At 45.1% G+C, this 27,228-nt stretch overlaps 1 protein-coding gene and 1 pseudogene across 2 annotated transcripts in view; both read left to right on the forward strand.

Moving 5' to 3' along the window:
- The first annotated feature begins 4,400 nt into the window (after window positions 1-4,400).
- On the forward strand, window positions 4,401-4,499 carry LOC115062997 (annotated as a pseudogene).
- A 2,132-nt stretch (window positions 4,500-6,631) lies between these two features.
- The window catches only part of Ncoa2 (nuclear receptor coactivator 2), a 240,816-nt gene continuing 220,219 nt past the window's right edge, over window positions 6,632-27,228 (forward strand). The window contains exon 1 of one of the 2 annotated variants that reach the window (XM_021222395.1): window positions 6,632-6,777. The gene's annotated coding sequence lies outside the window, so the exon portion shown is untranslated. Of the gene's footprint in view, window positions 6,778-8,242; window positions 8,513-27,228 lie in introns of those variants that run through there. The other variant, XM_021222396.2, reaches the window with a different exon arrangement.

A 27,228-nucleotide genomic window follows, 5' to 3' on the forward strand; every position in this document is an offset into this window, starting at 1 on the left:
TTTCCATGTGTTTAATTAGCCATCCACACACTTACGTAAGTGACTGAGTTTTTGTCATTTTGTCACACTGTGGGACTGCTTGTGGCTAGTTCAGAGGTGTTTCTTGATCTAGATGCAGCCACCTTGCTTGGTAAGGGAATCACAAATATGTTTTCCCAGTGTGTAGACTGCTTTTTTCACTGCTTGTATCATTGTTAAATAACAGGGTCCTTACTTTCTGGTGAAAATTTAATAACATAATGCTTGGGTTGCTTTTGGGTTTTGTTTTCCTTTTGTAGATAATATCTTTTCTGTTTTGATTGAAAAACTTCCCTGAGAGGCTGTGCTTGGTCAATGAAGTCCCTGCGTTGCAAGCATGAAGATTGGAATTCAGATCCCCAGCATCCAAGTTAAAAGCTGATTCTAAAGCCTACGGCTGGAACCTCAGGGCTGGGGTGGCCACTGGGGCAGAGGTGGAGGTACGTGGAGCTCACTGGCCAGCTTGCCTAGCCAAATGGAGGAGCTTTAGGTTCATTGACAGGCCCTGTTTCAAAAAATAAGGTGGTGGCTGGCCATAATGGCACCCAGCTTTAAATGCCAACACTGGAGAAGCAGAGGCAAGCAAATTTCTTTGAGATCAAGGCCAGCCTGGTTTATATAGTTAGTATAGCAGGACTCTATAGTGAGACTCTGTCTTGAAAAACAAAGAGGCAGAGATGGTAAAGAAAGGAGCCTGATGCTACCTTCTGGCTTCTATACGAACGTGCTTGCACACTCCATTCACATATGTGAAAAACACAGACATGCAGGCACATATAAATTAGCAAGCTGGGACAGGATTGTCACCATGAGCTCCAGACCACCATGAGCTACATACTGAGTCAGGGCCAGCTTCTACAACAGGTTGAAAAACTGGATTTTATTACTGTTTTGAGACAGGGTTTTTACTATGGATTCCTGGCTGTCTTGGAACTCACCATATAGATCAGGCTAGTCCCATATTTGTAGATATTTGCCTGTCTGCTTGCCTCTGCTTCTTAAACTGCTAGGATTAAAGACACATGCTACCACATGTGGTATTTTTTCCCCTTACTTCATTCAGTGCTGTGGTGACATCCAATATTTTCTTCTAGGAGCTTTATAGTTTTGACTTTAACTTAAAAATAAATTTTTATATGTTTCTGTTTTTTATTTGTTTGTTTAGGTTTTTCAAGACAGGGTTGCTCTGTAGCCCTGGCTGACCTGGAACTCACTCTGTAGACCAGGCTGGCTTCAAACTCAAGAGATCTGCCTGCCTCTGCCCCCCAAGCACTGAGATTAAAGGTGTGCACCACCACTGCCCAGCTACATTTATGCACTTTAAGACACGAATGTGGATGCCAGCAGAAGCTCCGCATCCTCCCAGAGCTGCAGCTATAGCTGGTGATGAGTGTGCTGATATGGGAGCTGAGAGCTGCACTCATCCCCCTTGGAGCAGTATTTGATCTTAACAGCTGAGCCATGGCCTGGCCTTGACTTTAACTTTGAAGACCATTAAATGCTTTTAAGTGGGAACGTAACAGCACATGTGGGAAGGTAAGAGCCAGCTCATTTATTCATTTCATGAGCACTTATTAAGCATGTATTAGGCTGTAGGAATTGTTATACAATAAAGGTGAGGATACCTTGTTACCTGGTAGTGGAGACATTAAGATACCAAGAACAGGATCTTAGCACGATCTGTCAGCCATGTGGGGAGGCAGCTTTACGACCTTGCATACATTATTGAATGAATAACTCTGGACCACGGCTTCCTGATCTATAAAATGGGAATAATATATACAGCGGCAACTTCTATGAGAGATAAGAATGTATGGAATATGCTTGGCTCATATTAAACAAATATTTGGTTAAATGTTTTTATTCAATAATCAAATTAAAATCTAACTTTGTACATTTTTTACTTTTGTATTTCTGTGATGACTGTAGTTTTGTTTTGTTTTCTGTTGTTTTGGCTTTGAAACAAGGTCTCAGGTAGCCCAAGGTGCCTCAGATTGAGGATGGCTTGAGCTTCTAGGTTTGCTGCCTCCAGCTCCCCAGTGCTGGATTACAGTTGCACCCCCACCCTCCCACACAGCTTGTTTACAGTTTACTTTTTGTTCCTGCTGCTTTGGTCTTTTGGAGTCAGTTCCTCAGTGAATCCCTGGCTGTTCCTTGAACTCAGAGATCCGCCTGCCTCTGCCTCCTTAGTACTGGGATTAAAGGTGTGTACCATACCATGCTCAGCCTTCTATTTTTTTTTTTTAGATCTGCATAAAAATATGACAAAAATACCATTTATACTGTTGTGTCATTGCCAACTGTACCTATAAAAATGTGTTTGGTGATGGCTTTATGGTTACATAAGTAGTCTACTTCGTTTTTGTTTTTTAATGCAATAGAGTCCATTTCATGTTTATTCACCTACCTTATTTTGCTTTTTGCAATTCTATTTTACTCTCATTACAACATGATGTATGCTAAGAAACTAACATAATATAGTAAAGAATTTCTCATTTTTATGTTGGAAAAGTTGAATACCGTGGAAGTTGACCATGGAAGTGAAAGCAGACAAAAGCAGAGATGTCTGCCTGCTTTGGAATGGTGCTGTGTGTTGCCTGCTTTGGAGTGGTGCTGTGTGTTCGTAATCCCAGATCTTGGGAGGCTGAGCTAGTTCCAGATCAGCCTGGCTACATGAGATCTTGTCTACAAAAAAAGTCTAGTGTTGGGAGACGGCTTGGTGAGTGAAGTGCCACCTCATGGTGTGAGGGCTGGGATTTGGATCCCTGTACTGGTGGGAACAGCAGGTGAATGTGCCAGCCCACCTGTAAGTCCAGCTCTTGGAAAGCAGAGATAGGTATTTCCCTAGAGCAAACTGGCTAGCTAGAAAAGACATTATCTGTGCATTCTGGGTTCAAGGGAGCTGATGCGCCTCCATGAATAATGTTGAGTCTGATTGAGCACATTGAGCAAAACCCCTCGTGTTCACCTTGGGCTTTCATGAGTGAGCACACACACGTGCACATTTATCAAAGAAAAAAAAAGACTAAAGACCAGCAACATGTCTCTGTTTGTAAAGGTCCTTGTTATTATTAAGTCTGGTGATCTCAATTTAACCCTGGGATTATATGGTATAAGTAAGTTATCACCGACTTCTAAGCACCTGTTGTGGCATAGACACGTCATTTCCCAACAATGCCGGATATATATGAATATACATACTTTTCTAAATGTTTGTCTTAAGTTACTACTCAGTTTTAAAAGATACTTTATTTTACCTGCATTGGTGTTTTGTCTGCAAGTATATCTGTGTGAGGGTTGTAACCCTTTGAATTGGAGTTGCAGGCAGTTATGAGCTGCCATATGTGTGCTGGGTGGTGAACTTGCTATGTAGCCAAGGATGGCTTTGAACTCATCCTGTTCCTCTACCTCCCCAGTGCTGCAATTAGAAATATGGGCCATCATGTCAAGTTGATTCTGAGGTCTCAGGAATTGATACTTCAAAACATGAAAAGCCTTTTTTTTTTAATAAGAATGTTTTATAGTGTACTCATGTAAATAAAATAAATAAATTTTTTAATAAAAGGGGTGCTGGAAAGATTGCTCAATGGTTAAGAGCACTGATTGCTCTTCCAGAGGTCCTGAGTTAATTCCCAGCAACCGCATGGTGGCTCACAACCATCTGTAATAGGATTGGATGCCCTCTTCTGGTGTCTGAGACAGCTACAGAGTACTCATGTAAATAAAATAAATAAAACTTAAAAACAACAAAACAAAACAATATTTTATGATTTGGACGCTGGTAAATGAGGTATGAAAGGACACGAGGCCTAGGCCAGATACAGCTGTTCCTTTTCTTCCTTTCTGTAGCTTCACTGGTCCATGCTCAACTACAATTTGAGAATAGTGAAAATTTTCATAAATAAGTCACAACTTTTACATTGCTTGCCACTATGTCATGATGAAATTTTACAATGTCTTCTTCAGTCCCACTTTCTGCCAAATCCATCCCTTTGTGTAGTCTCCGCTTACTATCTATGCTTTTTGGCTACCAAGAAAATCTATAAAGTGTTCCCTTCAGGCTAAACGATTCAAGTACAGAGAGATGTGCGTGGGAGAGCCTACAGATATTTGTGTAACACTGATTATAGTATAGCTTTCATTGTTTTGTTGTATTAGTTACAACTTCTCACTCTGCCTAATATATAAACTTTATCATTGGTATCCAGGTAAAGAAAAAACATGTAAGGAACTTGGTACTCTATGTGATTTCAAGGGTCACTAGAGGGTATTACATGGGCTGAGAGGGGGCGGTCTTGGGCCCTAGGAGCTTACAGTCTGGAGAATGAGAAGGGCAAATGCACAAACAAGGCCACATGCTCTGTACAAACAGAACACAGTAATACTTATGTGTTGTTGAATTGGCAAATACAAAAGTAAATAATTTTCTGCAACCCAGAAATCATTGTTCAGTATGAGTATTGATACATACAGGAGAGATTGTTACTCACGGCAGCTCAAAGATGTATTGATAATAAGGCTGGTTCTAAGAATACAAAGTTAAACATATAAAAGCAAAATAAATAAATACCACAGTTATAACATGGGTGTGATGTCTTGACACTATTTCAGAACTCCAAAGTTACATGATTCTTCCAGGTCCCGCTGGAGTGAGGCAGCAGCAGCTGGACAGGGGGCTCATTATGCTACTGTAAGAGCTGTTTGGTTTGGTTTATTGTTTAGAGACAGTCATGTGTGTTGAGCATTCAGTAAGAAGGTGTACTAACACAGCATCGAAGCAGGGATTTGTTTGCTTGCACATTCATCACAGGTAGTTTTTTAATGTTAATTCTGTTGCCACTGAGCACTGATGGACTCTGGATATCTGCCTCTCCCTCAAAAGGAGGAATAGAAAGCAACGAGAGTCTTTCTTAACTCTTAAGAATTCAGGACAGGAGAAGAAATCTAAGTCTGGCAGTGGGGACATTGCTGGGAGGAACCCAACTTCCCTGTAACAATATTATGGGTTAAGAGTGGAGGAGGACAGGTCATAGGAACACTCTGCATTTCCTGGTTCTGTCCTTAAATTGCTGAAGGCTTTTGAGTCTTCGGGGAACATAATTTAGTTATTCTAGCTAATTAACAACAACAAAAAAATCCTTAAAATTTACTAACAGGTGGTCAAAACCAACCATTCCAAACACCAGACATTTCCCTGAAAAACGTTAAGTACCCCATTGCAGACCTCCTCGCGATTCCACTCACCAATGCTAACTAACATTTGTTACAGCTTTTCAAATATTTTCTAGCTATAGCCAACCAAGCAGGCATGGCATATACTTTTCTTTTTCTTTGTCATAATAAACTGGAGCTCAAAAATATGATTAAAAAGCACATGTTTTGCAATTAATGGACCCGGGCTCAAATCTTGCCCACCGTGTTTATTGTGTGACTCTACAAAAAATTACTTCTTTAGGTTTCAATGTTTTGTGAGGTATTAAAAATAGCAATTACTTTGTAAGGTCTGAGGATTAAAATTTGGTGTGTGTGTGAATCACTTAATGCAGTGCCAAGTCGTTACAGTTCAATAAACACTTATTCTCTATGGCAAGTGACCTTTCATAAGAGTTAAAATAAGGAAACGTGTTCCTGTCATATTTTGATAGCTTCCGTTAAGCAAACAAATGTTGCTCATTTCTTTCAACTAATTGTAACTAAATGGAAAAGAAGTTGCTTTTCCTGTTAAAAACCAAACATTTAAAGGTAAACTCCTTCATGTTTCCTCATTCCCAGTACTCCATTGAGGATTTGATAATGAATTCCCCCAATTAAAAAAACAAAACAAAACAAAAGTTTTGTTGTCTCACTGCGTGCGGAGAACACTCCACTCGGTGTTTCTAAATACCGTGCAGCCTTTGCTTTGTCAAGCAATCGCAGGGTGGCACCCCGGTAAGTTCGCCTCCCGCGGTCACGCCCCTCTATCCCCTCCAGAGTCCTTAGGGAGGCGTATCCACGAAAGAACCGAGGGGACATGGTGGCGAAGGAGTGCGCCCCGGAACAACCTCTGGGTGCAGAGGTGCGCCCGAGGGGTGCAGGCTGCCGGCTACTGGGCCCTGCCTGAGCGCGCGCAGGAGGCACCTCCGGGACTGGGGGTTTCCGCGACCTTCTCGCCGCAGCGTCCCCGCCGTCGGAGGCGCGGCAGTCCCTTGGCCTCCACTCCCCGGGCCGGGCCAGTCCCCCGTTTTAGCTTTCTTTTGGGCACTGCCCTTTGCCCTCGCACGGAGTCCTCTGTTGACTCTCCCTTCACTTCCAGTCACCCGTAGGTCACGGTCCCCTAGACCGCAGCCACCCATCTTGTCCAACTCTCCGAGCTCTGAAGTCTCGCCAGCCAGGGAGATGCTGAGGACCCCGCGGGTGGGGTAGCCCCGGTGCTCCCGGGCCCACGCTCGGGGACGCGGGACGCAAGTTTCCGCCCGGTCCCCCGAGCGGTGACAGCGTTCGCTCGGAGGCGGCCGGGAGGCGGAGGGCGGGCCGGCCCCGTGCCCGAGCCCCCTCCCCTGCTCGCGAGCTCGCGCGGTCTGTGTCTCTCTCCGCAAGTGCAGAGCGGCGGAGGAGGAGGGGGAGGAGGAGGAGGGAGCTGGGGGAGGATCTCCATTGAAATAAACAACCAGGCAGCAGTTATTAACACGGGAACATGGCGGCCGCAGCCTGGGCTCCCGCGGCGGCGGCGGAGGTCAGCGCCGACGGCAGCCCGCACCTGACGGCGTGACGGCCACCTCGGTAAGCGCGCCTCCCCCCGGGGGCTCGCGGGCGGCGGGCGGGGGGCGCCGCATTCCCGCCCGGGCCGCTGCCCTTGGTGCGCGCAGCCCGGCGGAGCCGCGCGCCGGCCGGCCGGGCAGGCTGTTGTTGTGTGCGGGCACCGCTGCCCGGGCGTGCGGAGCCCGCGACGCCCATCCTCGAGGCGCGGCCGAGCCGGGGACTCGGCTCCCGGGGTGGGGAGGGCGGGAAGACGCCGAGTCCCCGGGAGAGAAAGGAGGCGCTCGGGCGCCGGGCGAGAGAGCTGGGGAGACGAGCCCCGGAGCGCGAGGCGGGCGGAGGCTGCAGCCCGCGGCGCCGGCCGAGAGGTGAGCACCAGGCCGGGAAGCGGCGGCCGTGCCGCGGGCCCCCGCTCCGGCCCCCTCGGGGCTGCGCGGCGCAGCCGGGGGAAGCCCGGGCCGGCGGGCGCAGTCGCGGCCGGCGCTTTCTTCCCGGGAGGCGTGCGGCCGCGGCCGCACGGGTGGGAGCCGGGCGAGGGGAGGCAGGACCTGGGAAGTGCCGGGGGTGTGTGAAGGTGACGCGGCCGGCAGGGGCGGCGGCGGGGGCTCGGGCGTCTGGGGGGGCCTCGGGCTCGGGTGGCTTCGGGGCGGCAGCGCACGGGCCGCGCAGGCCGGGCCGCGGTGGGGGCGGGGAGCCGGGGTCGGGCGGCGGCGGCGGCGGCGGTGGCGGCGCCGCGCCGGGCTCGCCCCTGACTTAACTTTCTGGGTGCGGGCATGTGTGCCGGAGGCGCGCTGGGGCCGCGGCCGGGGGCGGGAGGCGGGCTGCGGGCCAGGAGGTTCCGGGTTGGCTCGCCAGCGCCCCCTCTTCCGTACCCCTTCCGCGGCCCCTGCAGGGACAGGCCCTCGGGGGGCCCCCCGCGGGAAGCGGGAGGGGTCCTGGCGGCCCTCGCGCCCGGGTCACGCCCTGGGCCGGGGACCCTCCCGGGGGAGGCGTCCGGGGATCGGCGCCGCGGGCTGGAGTGCCCGCACCCCGCCCCTGGGGGAGTCCTGGAGGCGCCGCGGCCGCGCTCGCTCGGGGGTGGCTCGGTCCCTGCTTCCATGGTCCCTCCCTTTCCCCTCCCCCAAGTGGCTTCCGGGGCCTGCGGACCGAGGGGCGGGAATCGGGGACCCGAGCCCCCTACTCGCCGGGAGTGGCGTTGGGCCTCAAGCCTAGAGGGCTTGTCACCGGCAGGGGAAACTTTCCCAAACCCGAGCCTGAGCTCGCGCACCCTCCTCCGCCACCTCGTCCTCTAATCCCACTCCCACTCCACCTCCTCCGACTCCTTCCCCTCCCACCGACCCGAATCTGGCTGTGCCTGACTGATGGGGCAGTGAGCCAATGGGAGGCAGGAACTGACCTGCCGGGTGCCGGTAAGCCAATGGTGGGAGCCAGAGGCAGCAAGGGGGCGGGGTTTCTTCCGTCCAGTTAGGGCTGAGTTGCAGGCGGGGCGGGGGAGCCATGGAGACGCCGCGAGCCCTCCACTCTGGCGCGTCCCTTGGTCACCCGCACCTGGGTTTGTGGAATAGTGTCACTCACAGAATCTGTGACCCGGGGAGACCTGCATAGGTGCGCGAAGACACTGCCTTTCTCTGGTGCTGCGAGAGGCGTTGTTTTAGACGTGACAAAGTCTAAAGCCACTTCAGGATGTGGCAGTAACTGCGAGGCCCGGTTTTAAAATGGCATATGTTGATAGTGACCGCGTTCTGGATCTCAGCACCAGGTGAGATCTTTGAAGGTCTGCGTTAGTTTCACTGGGCTTCTGTCCAGCACCCGGACGATGGAATTGAAAGGGCACCCTGAGAGTAAAGGGGAGGGGTGGCCTCATGCGAGGTGATTTTTAGGAGGGCTAAAGCGTTCTTGTTTGGAGTTGGCCTCAGTGGGACCTTGTTTAATCAGACCACCACCAACTCCCCAAGTCTCCTTGAAAGTTTCGTGCTTGGTCTGAGTGTGACATTTTTTACAAAGTTACGGTTTATGCTGTGCATATTTTTTGTCTTGCTCTTGGGTAAACAAAATGAAGTTTTGAACCAAAGCGCCACTAAGATACCGAGCGTGGGTACTTAGCAAAACTAGCCAAAGAATATTTGTTGGCAGAAAACAAAAGGAATAAAGTATAGCAGTATAGCTTTTCATATTACTCCCTTACAAAAGATTCGTAAAACATTTATTTTATTTATTTATTTATTTTAGTTTCCTTAAACACGGATGGATTGCACAGTGTGTGGCTAATTCTCTGATGTGTAAGAGGTCAAGAGCTATCTTTGATTGTTTTAACTGTTTGGGTCCTGTGAACTGACTTTCTTGACTCCTGAGTTTTAGGAAGGGGGGGCGGGGGCGCTTCCCCTGAGGATCCCAGGTTGCTCAGCGGGAATTGCGGTCTGTTAAAAAGACAGCCACTGCTGCAGTGCTTTTTGTGTGTGTACATGCTCTGTTCTTTGTTGGTGAGGTTAGTCCAACCGGACAGCAGCAACATTCCTTTTCCCAATTGGAATCTTTGGGAGTTCAAAGGATGAGAAATGTTAAACTTAGAATCCATTCATTTTTGGAACCTGTCACCCATGAATTTAATTTTGGGATTTAAAAAAATATCTAATGGGCATGATCCACACTGGGTTCTCCAGCTTTTATTACTATTGGGTTATTAAGAAAGGATTTGAGAGAGACTAATGTAAGGAAACAGTCGTGTGTAATATGTGACTTTCAAATCTATAGTGTAGATTCCCAACCTGTGTAATTTTAGATGTTCTTGTAGAAGTAAATTGCTTTTTGCTGTAGCTTTTGAAGTGTTATTTTGGTGATAAATGAGTCAAGCGAAAGATAAGCACTTATTTCAACTGACAGAAGTAGGGAGTATTGTAAATTAATGTTCAGAAACCAGCAACATTCAGATACTCCCACTACTGGTTAATTTAGGAGGCCACTCTGATGCAAGCCCTTTCTCTTTCCTGAATTCTTAAAAGCAACCCATTATTTCACTGCATTCCCCATAAGGACCCTGCAAAGCGTTCTGAGATTCTTGGTGGCAGAGAATAGCAAGTCGCCTAATGCCTGGCGAGGGGAAAAACCTCTCAAGCATATGGAGACATCTAGAAAAAGATGTGCATTGTCAGCGGCGATTCCATTGTGTGCTCTCTTGCTGGAGCTGAACCTTCTTCCTCCTGGGAATTTCCCTCTTACAAGAGGATTTCTTTGACTTTTAGATGTCAGGGTGCTGAGGCCCAGGTTTCAGGACAGCTCAACAATCATTCATGTGAATTTAATGCCTTTGAGGACTTAATAATTCTTAAAATATTTTTAACCCTTCATCAATTAAATATAATTTAGATGACTTTCAGCATGAGAGACATTTTACTGAAAATACATATAAAAGCTGTAGGGTCCTGGGATTGCATAAAGGGTTAATTCATCTTGGTTCTTCCCTTGCCTCTCAATAGATATATCTTATTTAAAGCTTTCCAGTCTCTCTGGAATCATGATGTCTGATTATGTTTCTGTTTTACATGTAGAAGTTAAGGACTCGGTGCCTTAGTTGTTTCAGGCCACAGTAGGTTGCTATTTGACCCATACTTCGACAGCTTAGATCTCTAGGAAAAATTGTTTTTGTCGTGTTGGATACAAAGGCTATTCTTTGAAGCAGTCCTTATATTGTTGGAAAGAAAAAGCAGGAAGAGTGGCCCTTTAAAGCATTTTTAATAGAAGACTAATGTTCTGATATGCACAGGTGTCTTTGATATCTTGGTCATTGTTGTGTTGTGGTTGAAATTATATTTAAAAGTTTAACTAATTTTTAGCTGTTATTATGACAAAACTAATGTTTAAGACCTATTAGCTTTTTGATTTATTTTTATTTTTAAAATAGATTTATTTATTATATATAAGTACACAGCAGCTGTCTTCATACACCCCAGAAGAGGACATCAGATCTCATTATGGATGATTGTGAGTCACTATGTGGTCACTGGGATTTGAACTCAGGACCTTTGGAAGAGCAGTCAGTGCTCTTAACTGCTGAGCCATCGCTCCAGCCCCCTATTAGCTTTTTACTATTTTCTGATCCTAGTATTGTTTGGTGTTACATTATTATATGCTTTACTGATTTTTTTTTTTTGCTTTTTGTTTTTTGTTTTCATTTTTGTTTTTTTTGTTTGTTTGTTTGTTTGTTTTTTGAGACGGGGTTTCTTTGTGTAGCCTTGGCTGTTCTGGAACTCATTTCTGTAGACCAGGTTGGCCTAGAGCTCACAGAGATTGGCCTGCCTCTGTCTCTTAAGTGCTGGGGTTAAAGGTGTGAGACACCACGCCCAGCTACTTTACCGATTTTTAAAAAGAATTTATTTTTAGTGTGTGAATGTTTTTCTGCATGTATGTGTGTGTACCACATGGGTGCCTGGTACTGAGACTAGAAGAGGGTGTTGAGTCCCTGGGAAGTGGAGTTACAGGCGTTGCATTTGCATGCTGGGAATACCAGAGCTCCTAACAGCTGAGCCGTCTCTCCAGACTTGTATATCGATTTGTTTCTTAAAGATTTGTTTATTTATTTATATGTACACCAGCTGTCTTAAGACACACCAAAAGAGGGCATTTGGTCTCATTACAGATGGTTGTGAGCCACCAAGTAGTTCTTGAGATTTGAACTCAGGACCTCTGGAAGAGCAGTCAGTGCTCTTAACCACTGAACCATCTCTCCAGCCCCATGATACTAATTTTTGAATGAAGAAAAGCCATGGAATGGAAAACAAAATGTCTAGTTCTTTTTACCCTTTTCTATCACAAGCTCCTTTACCTCTGTCTCTTCTAAGTGGAAAGGAGGCTCTCAGTGTTTATGTGCTTCTTTATTTCTTTTGTTTTGGTTTTTGTTTTGTTTTGTTTTTTTCCTACTTTTTGATTTGTAAACGAGAGAAGCAAGAAGAGGTGCCATGGCATACTACCCTCTAAAGCCTCTTAAAGTGTCCCACCTTGGAAAGCTGTACAGTACAGTTCAGTGTCACAGGCCCTCGGTTCAGAGAGCACGAGGGAAACTTTACAGGTTCCAGATGTTCTAGACAGAGGTGACAGTATGACTTGCATGGCTGTTTTAGCAGTCTGTGTGATTTCCTAGCTGCCGTGAAAGGGAGAGTACAAAGCAGTTGGCAGCTTACAGTAAAGGTCCTAGATGTTCTGCTGGTCTGCAGTAGAGCACAGACGTGGCTTCTAGAGCAAGGGGTCTCTGTGTTTACCAATTAGCGCTAGTCATTCACGCTTCTAGGTTCAGAGGCAATGGTGGAATGATAGGATTTGTTTTAGGCCAGCGTTTATTTGGTTCTATGGCTGGGAATTTCTAGCAAACTTGAATGAGTACAGTGAGTATGGTAATGTTTCTCGCAGCTGCTTTGGAACTTCCGGACATAGTGTCGGTCGGTCATCAGGAGGAGGTTGCAAATCGGTAGATGTTAAGGGGCACTTGGCTGAGAGATAGATGGAAACTGAAATTTGCTGTAAATTCTGGTGGGACATAGACCTCAGTTCTTATTCTGTCCTGGGCCCCATGTTTAGCAGAATCTTTATTTTGGGTTTTGGAGCTTTTCTCTGCATTTTTTTCTTCTTTAGCAATTGTTTCATTGATTTATTTCATCATTATTGATGGAAACGTGACTGTCCTGGCCTTGACAGTGTATTTGGTAATAAAATCTTCAAGTTACAGAGCCAGGGACTAAAGGGAGGGCCACAGGCTGGGCGATGGGCTCCTTCTTCCCTCCTTTTCCTCACACCTTGGTGGGAGGAAAGGAAATATTTGCCTTAATCTTATCTTCTGTATGAGTGCGTAATTTCAAGTGTGTACTGTCTAGCAAATGTTGCATGGATCTGGGATTCTGTTATTTTTCCTGAGAATGGAATTATGTATCAAATAAAGTTGTGGGGCTTGTGGGATGGGTCAGTCAGTGGTGTGTCTGCGCTGCAGGACTGGAGTTTAAGTTTCTAGCACCCATGGAGATGCCTAGCATGGCTACGTCTGTAATCTCAGTGCTTGGGAGCAGAGACAGGCTGACCCCAGAGCTCACTAACCAGCCTGCGTAGTCAGCTGTGGGCTTTGGCGTCAGGGAGAGCTATTGTTGTTGTTGTTTTAAATGAGATGGAGAACAAAGTGGAGGGCACCTTGAGCTCTGGCCTTCACATGCACACACATATAGGCATACAGTTCATACTCACATACTATCCACAAGTTGTTTAAATGTTCCCTTAATAGATGAGCTTAAAATTAGTTAGATTCCTCTTTATGAAAATATGGACGCTTCTGACTGGTTCAGTTTTGTTTAGTTTGAAGCTTAAGTGCTGCTCTAGGAGCCCTGTCTGGTATGGTACATGGTTACATGGTCAGAGTGGTCCTATGCAGCTGGTAGGATGTGACAGGGTGGGTTGGCAGGTGGGGCCCCCATCATCTCTGTCCCAACCCCTCTCCTATGGCCATCGCTTTGTGCTGCCTCCTCTGGGCCTCTGTGGCCTGGCTTTAGCTCTGTGTGCAGCCTTGTGTTCCGCTCTGGCTACGGGTCTCCTGGAGGGAGCTCATTCCCATCAGGCCCACAGTGTCTGTATCAGGGATAGTGCCAGCCACTTTCTAGGCTTTCGTATGAGTGGTCCATTCTTTTGCTTATGGCCACAAACACATAAATACACGTTGTTATCCTCATGTTCCAGGAGGTTGGAGGTTAAGGGGAAGTCTGGGATGGCTGCCCATCAAGAGTCTAGGATATAGCAAATGACCTTAGGACTCTCAGCTGTTCAGTCTAAGAAGGGACAGATCTGAATAGCTGAGGTTCTGCCGATGTTCCCAGTCATGGACTGAGAAGTTAACTCCTGTAAGTCATATGTACAACCCAACTATTCTTGAAAGTTCAAGATCCCCTTACCTTTAAATGTCAAGAAGCAGGAAAAGCAGTGAAGTAAACTGATGGAGTTTACTAAATGTGTCTGGGGTTAGGGACATTTGTTATGCACTTGGGTTTCTCATTTAGTTGTGTGAAGCAGTTGTAGCATCCTCCTTTAGCTGCTCGGGAAGAAACGGACATACAGGTATCAGGTAACTTCCAGGCTCACACAGTTGGGCTACTGAAGCACATTAGAACCCCAGGCAGCTCTTGCTTCTGGCCTGCTGAGCTGGGGTTCCTATTGGCTGACTGTTGGGCTCTCCCGTAGGCCTTTGTTAAGACAACATCAATCCATTTATTCTTTGAAAATCATATTCTCGCCTGTTGTTCTCTGTATGGAAAACTTGTTTGTGGGGGACCAGTAGAAAATGTACCCAGGGAACACTTTCAGGGATATAGGTTTGGAAAAGACAAGGAGTTGATGTACATATGTGGTTTCTTATTTCTTCAATATAGATTTAATGTTGTATGTTTAACTGTGGGACACAGGTTGTGTGATGCCTTTTGGTGAGTGTTGTGCACTCCATGTAGAGCGGATGACTCTGCTGAGATACCATAGACCCAAAAGAAGGCTGATAATATATTCAGTCATCTGACTTCTGCTATGCTATTTGTGGAATTCTTCTGTCTGCTCAATTGTTTGCAGGGAGCAGGCGCGCTTTCAGGGAACTCGCTCCTGTGCTCTGCCAGGACCTGCATGCATTGCTTGTAATGTTCCAGCTGCCAGGACCCAGGGCCTGTTGTCAGGGATGAAAATGATGCATGGGAGTTTTTGTTGGTCACTTATGTCCCCAAAGGCTTCCCTGGAGAGTGAGCGAGTTCCGGAACTTGCTGCTCACTGGCCTCTCTGCCCATTAGAGGCCACGACTGAAGGAGGGTGGGCCCTTCCAGCAGCTCCATCTTGCTCATAGGATCTGCTCGTGAACAAACTTCCTCTGCCTCTGGTGTCACCCCTGCTTTCGTAAGAACATTTAATAATTATCTTAAAATTTCTAATTATGTTGTTAATATGCTTAAGATTAAAAACTTTGAGTTGTTTTGAAAATATAAGTTAGAATATTGAATCGTGCCAGGCCTGGTAGTGCAGTTCTTTAATCTTTAGGGAGGTAGAGAGGGGGGTGTCTCTGACCCTGAGGCCAATTTAGTCCATGTATTGAGGTACAGGATAGCCATGATTCAGTAGACAGGCCTTTCAAAGCCTAACCCAACACAAACAATGGATGTTTGTTAGTGTGTGTGTGTGCAAGTGTGTCTTGAGGATGCTTGCTTAGCATGTTCAAGGTCCTGGGTTCAAGCTCAGAGAAATGCCCCCTCCCCAATGTAATTGTGTATTTCCAAGGACCCTTCAGCATTTCTCCAGTCATTTTAGGCCATCTTTAGAGTCTGTGCAAATGGAGACTTTAGATAATTACATAAGTAATATTTTTTTAGAATTATTTTTATTTTGTGTATGAGTTTGCCTGCATGTTTGTCCATGCACCACATGTATGTCTGGTGCCTACAGAATCCAACAAAGGGCATTGGATCCCTTAGGACTGGAGCTGTAGCTGGTTATGAGTGGGTACTGGGAATCAAATCCAGGCAATTCTTAAGGAGCAAGCAGTGCTTTTAACCACTGAGCCATTTTTTAAGTTTAAGAAACAGAATTTTAATGATACCTTTTAATGCACTAAGATATGTGTGTGTGTGTGTGTGTGTGTGTGTGTGTGTGTGTGTGGTATTATTCTCTACTATTATTCATATATTTTTGTAATGTGTGTCCAGGGCCTCCAGGATGCTAAACACTAGATCAATATTATATATAAAATCCTAACATGTAAATAATTAGAATTACTCATAGCTGTCACATTCATCTAACATGTAATCACTTCTGAGCAGTTATTGTTGGGATGTAAGAGGGAAATTCTTCCACATGTATTTGGTAGGTCCCTAAGTAAGGATTATAGAAACTCATTAAAATTCAGAGTTACCACAGTGCCATGTCCTGAAGTTGCTGTCCTGGGCTGGGGGACTCCCTGGCCCAGAGGTGATCGTTTTGCCTGTCCCTGTTGTATGTGCTGCAGGGGCTGTGTGCAGAGGAGGGAGCAGAGTGAGGTAGGCACCAGAGTGAGAAGTGAGAAGAACCTCTCTGTTTCCACCAGGGATGCTTTGCACATCTTTTCCCTCTTTTTCCTTCTGTCTTTCTTCCCTCACCCCCACCCCCACCCCCAGTAGAATTGGAGATGTAAAGATGGAAGATGGGCAGAGGACAACCAGAAGGATTTCATGTGAATGAGCTTGGTAGGTAGTGTCCCTTCTTGGTAGGTAGGCCTAACCTGTTTGCAGTACTTAGTGAGGGAAGTAGCTCTCTGTTAGGAATGTGACATGTAAAACCATTGCTGTTGTTAAATGTTGTCGCAGCAGTAGGGGCACTGATGTGTAATTTACTTGGATTGTTATATTCCATGCCTTTTCATGTTTCTCTGCTTATGGATATTATTACAGACTTCACAATGTTAGGTGATCCAAGTGGCTCACATATTATAATTGAAAATATTGAAGTGATTTAAGATGGTTCAAAAGTGTAACCAAATGTTTTAAGACCTTAAGAATGTTTGCCTCTAAATTTTTTTGCCAGCTGTGTTGGCGCACGCCTTTAATCTGTGATCTAAGAAAGCAGAGCCAGATGGGCCTCTGAGTTCGAGACCAGCCTGACCTCTACATAGTGTGTTTCCAGGCTAGCCAGGGCTTCAAAGTGAGATCCTTACTAAAATAAGCACACACATAAATGAGTAGAAAAGAATGCAAAGAGAGAGAGAAAGAATCCTTGCCTGTGAGGGCAGAGGCTATAGCTCAGGCTGTCAAGTGCTTGCTTAGTGTATAGGAGGCTCTGTGTTCACTAGGCATGCGCTAGTACCCTAGAGAGTCCCAGCAGCAGGAAACCAAGTGTCCCAGCACACCTGTGATCCTAGCTCTCAGGAGCTGGAGCCCTTGGGTCAGAGGTTCAAGGCCATTCTCAGCTATACAGTGAGTGTAAGGTTAGCCAGGAATATGTGACTGTTTTCTGCTCCTTCCTTTCCCAAAGGAAAAGAATGCATTTTTTTTTAAAAAAATTATTTATTTATTATATGTAAGTACACTGTAGCTGTCTTCAGAGACCCCAGAAGAGGGCATCAGATCTCATTACGGATGGTTGTAAGCCACCATGTGACTGCTGGGATTTGAACTCAGGACCTTTGGAAGAGCAGTCAGTGTTCTTAACCGCTGAGTCATCTCTCCAGCCCCAAGGATGCATTTTTTATAATTTCATTCTGTGCCTTGGCTTTCTTAGTTGCTTTCTTAAGTTGTATTAGTGTTTTGGTTCCTTTAGGCTTTTCCATTCAAGGGTGATAGAAAAATTCCTTGAAAATGTTAGTTTTCATATTCACCACATCAGAGTCTTGGCAGAATAAACAGGTGGTGGAAAGGAGAGCCAGCAAGGATCCCAGGAAGCGCTCGCTGCTGTGGCGTGGACTTTTATCTTCAGCAAGAGGCAATGCAGAAGCTTCAAGTTTCCACTTCACACATGTAATTATAAATCATAGTATAATGGAAGACTGAGATATTAGCCGAAATACAAGAAAACAACACAGTCATCACTTCAGACACAGAACTGACCATTTTAGTCAGTATTGACAGTTACCCTCTTACTCTCCCAACCCAGCATTGTGCTTGGACCCGAAGTGGATTGGAAAACAAAACTAGAGCTTGGGGTCTCAGACAGCAGGAAGCGCCTGGGGCTGGTTTACCTGGACGGGGCTGGCCCTGTTCCCTTCAGGGTCCTGACATCATCACTGAGAGAGAACTCTTGCTTCCTGTGAGGGCTGCATGGGTGGGCTAGTGGGGAGGGACGGAGAGAAGGGCTGACCTTGCTGGTTGGGAGAGTAAGTCAGACCCTCGATGACCACCAGCACAGCAGCTGTCTGCACCTGGATCTCTCCAGGAGCCAACCTGGACTGAGCTCAGGTGTCAGCGCACATGATTCTAATGTGCATGGAGAACCCCAGTGTACAGAGGGGCTGTGCAGAGAGGGGACCCTATTGAGGCAGAGAGCAAAGGAAGAGTGGTATGTCCATCCTCTTGAATCTTAGAGGATTCTAAAGGATGTTTTCATAGTTTCCCGAGTTATCAAAAGTGCAGGTGACTGATGGTGTTGCCAGTGCATGGAAGAAAGAACTACAGCTACATGATGACATCAGCATCAGTGCGTATTAAGATTTTGGTTTGTCCCGTGTCCTGTAAATATAGTCTGTACATCTAAAAAACTCAGGAACTTGCACTTGCTTTCTCATTGGTTCATAATACATGTGCCTGCATAAACATAGCAAACATACACATACATGCCACACACACACTATATGTATGCATACACACATTGCATGTAATTACATTCTATCTATCTATCTATCTATCTATCTATCTATCTATCTATCTATCTATCTATCTATCGTACATGTGTGTGTTTATTTTCACCCCAGACAGTGTGTAGAACAGCTGAACAGCATAGAAGACTTTGTTTTTCTAAACTTTCTATTTGACTGACATTTAAATCCTTCTCTACTGCAAGCCATTAATAGGTTGATCTTCCCACGGTATTCCTTTCCTAATAATGTAATTTCCCAGTTACTATAGAATGATATCTTTAAACACTTACCTCTGAGTCTTTCATGAACCCACCCTTCTTCTATTTTTGCTGGCACATGTTGTGGTGTACCCTCTTGTTCTCTTGATTTGCCTAGAGAAAGTAGATGAGTTAATCTAAAATTTAGGAAGCATGCCTTTGACTAAGAATTATTTTAGGAATTCCTACTGCTAATTTTAAAACTGAAGTAATGAACCAGAACAAAAGGAGGAGTCCAAAAATATTCCAAAGTCATTACTAAGTAGCTTAATGAATCAATTATGGATTAAAATTGTCCTACAGGAACGGAAGCAAATCTACTGTGTTCTCCTCAGAAACAATAAGCACAGTGTGCTTTGTCGCTGTGATGTGATCACACTGTCCTTCAGTGCCAGGGTTTATTGGTTTTTCCTCTGCATAGTATTTGACACTTTAGAGAAAATGGATTTTAGTTTATAGTGGAGAGGAGAAAAAAATGAAGAAAACCATGGGGATAGTTGGTAGTGCTAGGAAGTTAATAAACCAAACACTTCAGAGATAGTGTGCCAGGGTGGCCACTTGAGTACTTGCATTGAAGAGGCAATAACAAGAACGGAAGTGTAAACTGAAGAGCTAAAACCTCAAGAGATGATGAAATTCTACAATATACATTAATATAGACTGTATTAACGCTTGTAAAAATATCCTGATTCTCCAAATTTTACTTATATAAAAGTATATTTTTTATGATTTTTAATTGTGTGTGCATCTGTGCCGTAAATCAGGTGTTCCTGGAGGCCAGAGGCATGGGATTTCCTCGCAGCTGGCATTGAGGTGCTTCTGAGGAGGCTGACATGGGTGCCTCCCCCTAATTTTAGTTTTTGTTTTGGACAGGGTCTCACTGTAATCCTGGCTAGCATGGAACTTTCTATGTAGACCAGGCTGGGCTGCTTACCCTTCTCTCTCTTTCTCTATCCTTCTGTCTCCATCTCTCTGTATCTTTTCATTGTGAAAAATTACAAACATTCAGAAAAATTCCAGTGAGTGCCTGTGTGCATTTCCATCCATCTGTCTGTCCCGTCCCTCCATCCACCCATCCATCTATCCATTCACCCATCCATCCATTATACATACATTTATTTACTCCTTCCTCTCTGTCTTTGCCTGTCTCTCTGTGCGCTCTCTCTCTCTCTCTCTCTCTCTCTCTCTCTCTCTCTCTCTCTCTCTCGTGTGTGTGTGTGTGTGTGTGTGTGTGTGTGTGTGTGTGTGTAGGTAGGTAGGTAGATAGGATAAATCATAAATAAAGCGGCAGATAAGATTCTTCATCTGTAAAGAACACTGTCTTAAGAGCGCTGCCCTGAGTCCCATCACCTCAGAACTAATCTCTTCTTGCTGAGTTTTGATTTTCAAAACAGACTCTAGTCCAGCTCATAGTTAACCAAGTCCACTCCCTGCATCTCCTTTCCAGGCTTTTCTCCTTTGAGTGGCTCTGAGAGTCCTGGTCAGTTGTCCTGAGGGTTTGTGCTTATCCTGCTAGCTTTGGGGTGTCTTCTGTTGCTTGTTGATGACCATGGAGTGACCCACTTGGATGGTTCTCACTGAGTCTTCCTGCAGTCTGTTTAGATTAGGCCTACACAAACCATACTGCAGATCACAAGGAAAGACAGAAAGATCAGAACTGACTTGAAGGACATTCATCACCCAGTAATCTGAGGTATACTTTTTACCTTGAAGAGGTAGATTTTGTTCAGGCACAGACCAGAAGAAGGTGCGTCCTGAGGCGTTACTTGTATAGTCATCTGGACAAACACGGTCTCTAATGGGCTCTCTGACCTGCCAGTGATATAAGTAATAACATAGAAGCTTCTAGTTGAGTTTAAAGCTTAGGCCTTCTGCTTGGGCAGTCTCCAGCCACTCTAACTTGACCATCTTTAGAGCCTACAGCCCGCTCTGTGGCTGCTCTATCTGTCCCTTTGCTCTGCTCCCGCTCTGTGACTGCTCTACCTGTCCCTTTCTCTGCTCTGCTTCTGTTCGTCCAGTTTGTTCCTCTATCTGCTCTCTGTATCTCTCTCTGCTCCTCCTTCTCCAGGCTCCCCCTCCTCTGCCCTGTCTGAAAGTTCCACCCTCTACTTCCTGCTCAGCTATTGGCTGTCAGCTCTTTATTATCACCAATCAGAACCTCAGATAATTCTAAATTCCCTTAGGCAGGTGAGGAAGGACGAATATTTAAAAAATACAAGGCTGGTGGTGGGTCATAAAAATGACAATACCAATATCCTGCCAGCAGACACACATCTTCCCACAATATGAAGAAAAGATTACCCCAGCAGAAGCCTTTGTTTGAAATTCTTCACGTTTCTTGTTCTTCGTTGGAGAATGGTAATTTACATTTCTTGCACACTTGACTAATTTCGTGTTTAATGTTTCTGATTTTCTTCTTTCTTTATAGCCTTCGTTTGTTCTCTCCTCCAACTTTTCCAATCCTGAAACTTCCTAGTGTCTTCAGTTTCCCCTGCTCCTTCAGAACTGTCTGGAAGGGGTGGTGGAACCTTCTCTCCCCACCACTCTCGAGGGTGTGGGAGCTTCATTCTCACCCTGACAAGAGGACTTTAAAGGTGAGAGGCATTCGCAGGGGGCCTGTGCTTCTGCTTTTGCCACCTGCCTAATATGGTGTAGAAATAGCAATTATCAGAAGGTACCTGTGTACTTTTAGTTGATGTGTTTAATGCTTAGGCGAGGACAGAAGTCACCACTTTTAACAACTATATTTTATGTATCTATAACAACAAACAAATTACATTTGATTGTTAATGCTTTTTTGCCTGATTTCATATCCAACAAATGAATTATTTCTGATGACAAGGGAAACAGTAATTCTGTCTTTAATGTGAATTTACATTCATGTACAAGAATTGGGAGGCAGAAAGACATCATCACGTAAAATGGAGAGGTCACCGAAGATATCAAGTAACCCAGAGTAAATCTGAGTTACCAAAGACTTAGTTACTGAGGCTCCTGTCTTTTGGCACGGCCTGCACTGCTGGAGGAGGAGTCTGATGGCCTGGATCATGCCTGCACTGCTCTCAAGGGGCACTCCCACCCCAGACAAGAAATGCTGTCTAGGAAGCTGGAGGAGTATTTTATTATGTTAATAGTTTATATTTAAATTGAGAAAAAACATATTTAGGAGACCAGAGGCATTAAGAAAGGAAAGAAAAATGAGTCTGGTGGCCAGATTTTCAAGATTTTCAGTTAATAAATCAGGGTTATTTTATTAAGCTGAGAAGTAAAGATAATTAATAATAAGGTATTTTTAAATGATTTAATAGAACTTTCCAGAAGTTTATATTATTGGTATGTTGCATAATCTTGTTTTGCCATTGTGTGTTATATATGCGCGCGCGCGCGCACACACACACACACACACACACACACACACATATATGTGCAAATATAACCCAAGTGCCCTGGGACCCTCATGATAAGCGTTCATTGAGGTCTCCTGTGCGGGAGCCTCATGCAAGAGCCTTGCTGCATTTAACTTGATATGGCTGCTTCTCTAAATGTGGTGTCATGCTTGCAGATGTTGGCAGTAAGGACATGCTTCTGGGTTCCATGACAGAGCCAGGCCTGATGCAGGTCTGTGACAAGATCTAATTGGGGACAATGGACTGGAATCTCAGAACATATCCTCTCCTCACAGCCTTGGCAAGCTGGGGTTAAAACCAGTTGTCTTACATAAGCCAGATTTCACCTTCTGAAGCCTCAGAAGTTGTGTAGACACTTTAAGCATGTTGTAACCCTCTTGTAATGGAGGCTCAGCAGAGGAAATGTAAGTGAGCAGGTGAAGCTGGAAGTGGAGTTATCCTGTTTATTACAGGCCAAGGCAGACAACTGAAGTGTTAGGAGAGAGGAATAATGACATACAAGTGATCCATTCATTATGAGATTTAAACAGATCTTCCTTGGTTAACAAACCCTAACACTATATCTATCCATGGGGTATATAGTAAGACATTTAGATGGTTTGGAGACCCTCAAATGCAGTAGTTTGCTTGCTTTTCAGGTCCATGAAAGCAGTTTGGTCAACGCCATGCACTGCTGTTTAGTAATGCATTTGTATATGGGTGGCCTTGTGTCCCATTTCTGTAAATGCCTCCTATTGTTATCATCCCTTTAATGCTGCGATGGTCAGCATTGACCCATGTTGATGTTCTGACAGTATTAGCTAGGTCTCTGGAATTTTAATCTAAATTGTTTTAATTTTTTAAATGAGGATTTTCTAAAGGGCTGGCTAGTTAAGAAGTTAGTCCTAAAGACGAGAACTGCCTGTATGTTGGGATTCTCTGTGGCCCGGCTTTTGATTCAGCCTCCCCTCTTTGCCAGCTAATGCACTGTCCAGGAGTGCACAGTGTCACTGGCACTTCAGTCTATGAGTAGCTATTTTGAATGTTCTTTGTTAACTGTTTAGAACAAATATGTCCCCATTTTGTTACATTAGAGAATATTTTTGATGATCTTTTTAGCACCCAGTAGATTTAAATCTATGATTCTCAACAGGCAGATTATTTGATGTATAGTCTCATTATGGAATGTCTGTCCTTCTGTGTTCATATGGCTCTACACAATCATTGGTGAGGCTGGGAGACATGTTTTGTGCAGAAGACTGAGAATAGGGTAATTTAAATCAGTAAAGTGTCTGACTTTTAAGGAAGAAAAAGTAGTTATTTTAACTACTTGAAGGTGGTAGAACATTTAAATTATATTGAAAAATAGCTGAAGAATAAAGTACATAGACTTCACATTTCCTTAACTTGGAAGAGTGTCTGTTTGCTTGACATATCTTAAGTGTTGGTCTTAGAAGCAGATACTGTTGTTCTCCACAGAGAGATTATACTTGGATCTGTCAGAGAACTATCTAATGGGAACTCACTGTTAAAATCATTTGGGTGGTTTGATTATAATTTAAAACAAAACCACCTTTCTTTTGGGAATATTAATGCATAAGACTAGATGCATTCAATCTGTGGCTTATTCTTCAATAATTTTCTCAGAAAAAAAATGCAACTCTTGCTATGAGTGGTCAGACGAATTCACCAAAATCAGGCATCTGCGTTTTGGGTTTGGAAGATGGTCTGGTAAAGTGGGCTTCCCCAGGTATGTGAGTTTCTGCCAGCAGCAAAACTCACTTTAATCTGGTCTGGGGTCATCCTGAGAGACGGGCTGGCCTGAAATGGAATGTGCGAGAGAAAAATGGAGCCAAGACAATATTTTTACTGACCAAGGCTCGAAGTTTAATGTAGGAACTCAGTTTATATAGTGTGGGAAAAAAACCCCAGTCCCCAGCCCCCAGTCTTAGAAGGCACAGGTGGGCGGGTCCAATGGATGTTGTCTTCTGGGACAAAAGGTCTTCTCAGCAGGCAGTGGAGACACTGGGACAGCAGAGCAGCTCTGGTGGATCTAAAGGTTACTGGATCTTAGCGCCTGCAGAGGGCTGGGTTTTGAAGGACAGCGATTAGTGTAAACAGTAAGGTAGGCTTGGCGGATAACTGCAGGTGGTCCAGTGGACAGAGAGCTGGGAGACCCCAACACTGGTAGCTTAAGTAAACTGGATCATTAGCAATGCTGGAGGGGAGGCAGGGAGAAACTGACTCTGAGATTTGTACTGTGTCTCTCAGTAGCAGATAAAAGTCTGTTTCACTGAAGATAGAGGATGGCTGTGGTCAGGTGTGTTAGTCTGTGTTTACCTGGGGAGTAGAATGTGCTTATTAGCTTAGAAGTGATGGAAAAGTTTATATAAAAAGTTCTTTGGGGACTCAGCAGATCTGCAGGGACAGACGAGATATTTAGATATAGTTAGCAGATAATAATGCTTAGGATCTGGTTATGAAGTTTACAGGAACTTCTGAGGCTAGCACAGTACTAGAAGGACATTTATAAATATCTATCACTGAAAGAAATCTCTAAGGTGATTTTGGTGTGTACCTCATAAAACATAAACCCTTTAGAAACTTTTGGATTCTCAACAGTTATATTTAAATATGATTGAGAACTCAGGAGCATTGGGTGTGTCAGACTGTCACCCGTGGACACTTTGGACACACTGTGACAGTGTGATTGTGAGGAATTACAGGTGAGGTATAGCACACTCGTGGACAGAGGATCTCCTCCTGGTCCTATCATGCTTGCCTGTTGCCCCTGCTGCATGGCATGTTCAGGAGCTAGGGTGTGCTAGGGGTGCTGTGTGTGCTAGGGGTGCTGTGTGTGCTACGGGTGCTGTGTGTGCTACGGGTGCTGTGTGTGCTACGGGTGCTGTGTGTGCTACGGGTGCTGTGTGTGCTATGGGTGCTGTGTGTGCTACGGGTGCTGTGTGTGCTATGGGTGCTGTGTGTGCTACGGGTGCTGTGTGTGCTATGGGTGCTGGGTGTGCTACGGGTGCTAGGTGTGCTACGGGTGCTGTGAGAGCTACGGGTGCTGGGTGTGCTACGGGTGCTGTGTGTGCTAAGGGTGCTGTGTGTGCTACGGGTGCTGTGTGTGCTACGGGTGCTGTGCTGGGGTCTTAGGATCTACCTATCTAGCCACACGTGCAATTCACTTTTTTGTTTTCATTTCCTTAATACTTTATATTTGCTTTTAAGTCTTGAAATAGGAATGCATATTAGTAAGTGAGGTGAGCTTTTCTCTCACAGTCCTGAGGACTGCAGAGGGCCATCTGTGTCATTCATGATGTGCCATATCAACTAAGATTTGAGCTTTTAGCAGGAAAGACAGTTGTGAAGCATTACTAAGACGGCCAATCCCACAGCGAGTCAGGGTGTGGAGACCCTGGGTCACAGCTGTGTCCAGCATGCTTTACCAAGCCAGAAGCATGTGATGACAGTTCATTGAAAGGGATTAGTATGTTAACTAAGAAGTGTCTGTGCTCTGACGTGGATAGATTAAATCAAAACTATAGTGTTCACTGGAATAGGCACATTGTCGTCCCCTTCCATTCCTGGGTCACTGTCTAGAATTCCTGAACACAATGCTTAATAGCTTCAGGTTGTTTCCTGGACATGAAATGGACCTATAGCAACCTGAGTATCTCAGCCTTTCTCAACAGAACAATAGTCTTTCTTTATGAGCTCTGGGGGACTAAATCCTATTTGTTTCCCTTCATTTCTGTAGTCATAAAATGTTTTAGATCCAAACATCTATGTGCTTTTATGATTCTTTGTTTTAGCCAGTTGGTTTATTGTTAGGAACATGGAAATTTCATGGTTGTAAAAGTTCCCTGGAGACTGAAGGCCACCTCTGTCTTCCCCTGCCAGGTGGGCGGGTCCTTGCTTGGTGACATCAGTTCTGAATGCCTTGCTTATTGATGGCCTTCTCCCTCTATGATCATCATGGGTACTCCCCTTCCAGTGCATGCATGCCTGTGGTGTCTACTGACCTTATAAAGCTTTTCCTTCTCCTCCTCCTCCTCCTTCTCCTCCTCCTCCTCCTCCTCTTCCTTCCCCCTCTTCCCCTCTTCCTCCTCTCCTCTTCCTCCTCCTCATAGGTAGTTGGGGCTTTATATCTTCAATGAAGAAACAAACCCCTTCAGTAGTAGAAGGCAGAGATGTTGGAGTTAGAGGATGCCTTGAGTTGGCAATGGGCAGAGTATTAAATAGCTTTTAAAGGATTCTTTTATGAGATAGTACTCACATGATCTTGTGTAAAAGACAAGATTGCATGTTTTTTGTTTTGTTTTGTTTTTGTTTTTTAGCCTACAAGAAACTATGTGTTGGGACTGGTGGCATGAACCTTTATTCCAAGCACTCAGAGACAGACACAGGATCTGTGTGTTCTAGGCCAGCCTAGTCCACATAGTGAGCCCCAGGACAGCCAGGGTTATATAGAGCACCCACCTCAAAACACCAAGGTGTGTGTCAGGAGGAGACGTGCATGTTTCTACCCAAGAGCTGTTGACCAGGGCTTGAATGAGAACTGAGATTCTTGAGAAACTGCAGGTAAAATCTGTTCTCAGTTGGTTAGTTTTCATCTCCGTACCATCAACTTCATTATGTCAAGTTCATCTTTGCATTTGTTATCACCGCTGCAAGCTTGAATAACATAATAAAATTGTTTTACATTTGGCAATTATGATATTATAGCTCAACGAGTGTTAGTATCTACAGTCTTCACACCTTCATACCTTTGGAGGCTTCCTGTTCTTCTCTGATGTCCTTAGACATCTCTCCTGTCAGTTTGGAGCAGTTTAAACAATAGGAAGTTAAAGCGATGGTGTAGTGGGATGGCCTCTTGCTTCTGTACCTTCTGAAATTCTTCATAGTTTCTAGTGTAGACTGAAAGTAGTTCTACAGGATATTCATTCTCATTCATTCTCTCTCTCTCTCTGCTCAACACTTCCCTCCCCCCATCTAACAGAGGCAGGAGCATGCCTGTAATCTTAGGATCTGTGGGTGAAGGTAAGAAGATAGGAAGGTCAACACTTGGGCCAGCCTCCACTGCCCATGTGAGCTAGGAGGCTGACTAGGAGGCAAGGGGAGCAGTCCCAAACATACACCCAAACCTAAAGAGCAACATGAGTTAACATGAGTTTGAAGCAAATCCCAAGTATCATTTCATTTTGTATTAAGAAAGAGGACTGGTGTGGTGGTGCACACCTTTAATCCCAGCACTCAGAAGGCAAAGGCAGGTGGATCTCTGAATTCGAGGCTAGCCTGGCTTATGTAGTCAGTTCTGATGGTTCTGAAATTACAAATGCAAAGAGAAGAAACAAAGTCTTGGTTTCTAGCCCTTCACAGTACTGTGCTCAGTAGCAGAACACTATTGTTAGGTGCCGAGCTGATGCTTTTCTCCTGAGGAGTGTGCCAATGGACAGTGGAGCCTGTGTGTGTGTGTGTGTGTGTGTGTGTGTGTGTGTGTGTGTGTGCG

This window comes from Mus pahari, chromosome 22, assembly GCF_900095145.1.
Source record: "Mus pahari chromosome 22, PAHARI_EIJ_v1.1, whole genome shotgun sequence".
Classification (NCBI taxonomy): domain Eukaryota; kingdom Metazoa; phylum Chordata; class Mammalia; order Rodentia; family Muridae; genus Mus; species Mus pahari.